The sequence below is a fragment of the Poromitra crassiceps genome (genome assembly GCF_964638095.1).
Source record: "Poromitra crassiceps genome assembly, chromosome: 17".
Taxonomy (NCBI): domain Eukaryota; kingdom Metazoa; phylum Chordata; class Actinopteri; order Beryciformes; family Melamphaidae; genus Poromitra; species Poromitra crassiceps.
The window spans coordinates 15,565,690-15,568,531 of NC_139635.1; the positions used below are offsets into that span (position 1 = coordinate 15,565,690).

Here is a 2,842-nt window from a genome sequence, read left to right on the forward strand (position 1 = left end):
ACACACTGTGACCAAACACAGCTGCTGACATGATGCTTCACTCTGTACATCACACACACACACACACACACACACACACACACACACACACACACACACACACACACACACACACACACACACACACACACAGGTGTACTGCTCATGTGGTGTTAACAGGTGTGATCCGTCAGTCAGTGTGAACAGAGTGAACATAACTGATCAGAGTTTGAACATCACTTGTTACAAGAACAGATGTTTTATTTTGAAAATGAAGTGAATGAGATATTTAGTTTGACACAATCATCAAATGATAGTTTTTCATCAGTTACTGGTGACTGACAGGTTACAATATTTTACCTTTGAATCTTTGTTTTATTTCCAACCTAATTATCCATCTTGTTTTCTACAGAAATATAGTTTATATGAAGATTGTTTGATCTGCAGTTTAAAACAGAACTTGTTGACTTTAACATGTGATTATTGTTTCTCTTAAATAAAACAGTTTGTTGTTCTGTTGTTCAATAAGTTGTGAGTCATGAAAATCAAGGAGAATGTCACCTGTTGATTTACATCACCACACGCACGCACGCGCGCACACACACACACACACACACACACACACACACACACACACACACACACCAGACACACACCCATTTAATTCAGATGCAAGAACATGAACTCTAGTCATATATTTCTCTGTTTAGTTCTTTCTTCAGTAGATTCCCTCTGCAATGAAGGTGTGTGTGTGTGTGTGTGTGTGTGTGTCCAGAAAGCAGCATGGTAACAAACAACATGGCTCCATGTGAGACAGCAAAATACAAAGTGTCTTTAAAGAAACAGCATCAGGTCACTTTTCTGTAGCTACAAGAAGCTCCAACAGACACTTTAAATCATTTTACCTGCACAGCGTGTAGAGCTCTCCTCTCTCCCTCTCTCCTCTCCCTCTTGTGCACTCTCTCCCCTCTCGCGCGCGAGCCCTCTTTCTCTCTCTCTCCCCTCTCGTGCGCGAGCCCTCTTTCTCTCTCTCTCCCCTCTCGTGCACTCCCTCTTTCTCTCCTCTCTCGCGCTGTCTTTCTCTCCTCTCTCTCTCTCCCCTCTCGCGCGCGAGCCCTCTTTCTCTCCTCTCTCCCCTCGCGCGCGAGCCCTCTCTCTCTCTCTCTCTCTCTCTCTCTCTCTCTCTCTCTCTCTCTCTCTCTCTCTCTCTCTCTCTCTCTCTCTCTCTCTCTCTCTCTCTCTCTCTTTCTTTCCTCTCTCTCTCTCTCGCACGCGCTCCCTCTCTAGGTTACATCATGAATGTTCCGGCTCTCTCATGTCTCTCTCTGTAGTCAGCAGGCAGCAGCAGTGTGTGACTGCCACCTGCTGGCCCACACACTGAACTGACTGTGCCATGACAGGTTTACACCGTGTCAAAGGCTTTGTTCAGTCATTGCACTAAACTCAGCAGAAAACAGGTCTTTAAAGTGTAACTAACCCCCAAAACACTTTTTTCTTCAGCTTTTAACCAATATGACTTTTGCGGTGGTGTGTGAAGAATTCTGGTCAGAATTTCCACATTTGAGACCAAACTGTTGTACCATTTGTATCATTTTCAGCTGCATAAGTGCCCTCTATGCAGGGCCGATCCTGGCCATTTGGGTGCCCTAAGCGTAATTGTTCTGTGGTGCCCCCCCCCCCCGTAAAACTTTCAATAACTGTCAAACGAAAGACTGCAAAATCATTAATTATGAACGATACTAGTGTATCTCACATTTCATTACATGTGGGAAACAAACAATTGTTAGAATTACTGTACATGTCAGCAAACAAGTGATTGTTAAACTGTACATGCAAGCAGGGGCAGACTGGGATCATAATTCAGGCCGGGCATTAGATACCAAGCAGGCCAGGCCGATACAGGCCGACGTGCGTGCCGGCGTCCGAAGGGCGGCGGCGAAAAATTTGGGCTGTTTGAAGCCCAATTTGGGCCGTTTGAAGCCAGATTTGGGCTGTTTGAAGCCAGATTTGGACCGTCTGAAGCCAGATTTGGGCCAGTTGAAGCCAGATTTGGGCCTGGCCTGCTGTTCAGTGAGTGGCCTGACTGAGGGCACCAAAAAAAAAAAAAAATTTTTTTTTTTTTTTTTTTTTTTTTTGTGCCCTCAGTCACGTGATGCCCTACGCAGTCTGCGTACTCTGCGTAATGGGTTGGAGCGGGCCTGCCTCTATGGGTTCAAACCTGCTTTTTTTGCCTTCAAAAAGCACAAAATGTGGTACAACCTGACGTCACGATGAACCAAAGACTATGGGATTTCAAGATTGTAACTCCCCTGCTCCCCCTGTACCCTTTCCCGGCTCCTCACAACTCCAAGCCTATTCCCATGATTCCTATTCACAAGCATTTTCCTACCAATATGGTGCTACAATACACACAGCTCATTGGCTGTTTGTGTCACTTGACCTGTTAATCACCTGTTAATTGATTACAATCACCTGTCATTTTCCTACCAAGATGGCCATGTGGTAATACTATCAATTAAAGCCACTATAATCATAAATATAAATAAAAGAAAGGAAATGGCATTGTGTTGCTATAAATCATTCCCAACCTTTTTCATATTAAGGAGCCCTAATTTAGTTCACATTGGGCAATGGACCCCCATATGATGAGATTTGATCTCTCAGATTTGATCTCTCAGATATCTAGGCTCTCAGATGGAGCCTAGATATGATTTTGTCCAGAATTCCATATTGTGGCAGCTGAATACCACAGACTGCAGGTTCTGACACCGTTAAGGCACATATACCATGAAGCAGTTTTATATAAAAAATATAAGTTTTTATTATAGAGAAAAGTATAAGTTTGTTGATTAAAACAGCTCTA

The 2,842-nt window shown here is 43.8% G+C and overlaps 1 protein-coding gene across 4 annotated transcripts in view; it reads left to right on the forward strand.

Annotated features, from left to right (window-relative positions):
* LOC310792043 (NACHT, LRR and PYD domains-containing protein 3-like) overlaps nucleotides 1–498 on the forward strand; it is a 111,006-nt gene extending 110,508 nt beyond the window's left edge. For all 4 annotated transcript variants that reach the window (XM_083653736.1, XM_083653735.1, XM_083653737.1 and 1 more), the window contains one exon: nucleotides 1–498. This exon is cut by the window's left edge and continues 540 nt beyond it. The gene's annotated coding sequence lies outside the window, so the exon portion shown is untranslated.
* Nucleotides 499–2,842: the final 2,344 nt, after the last annotated feature.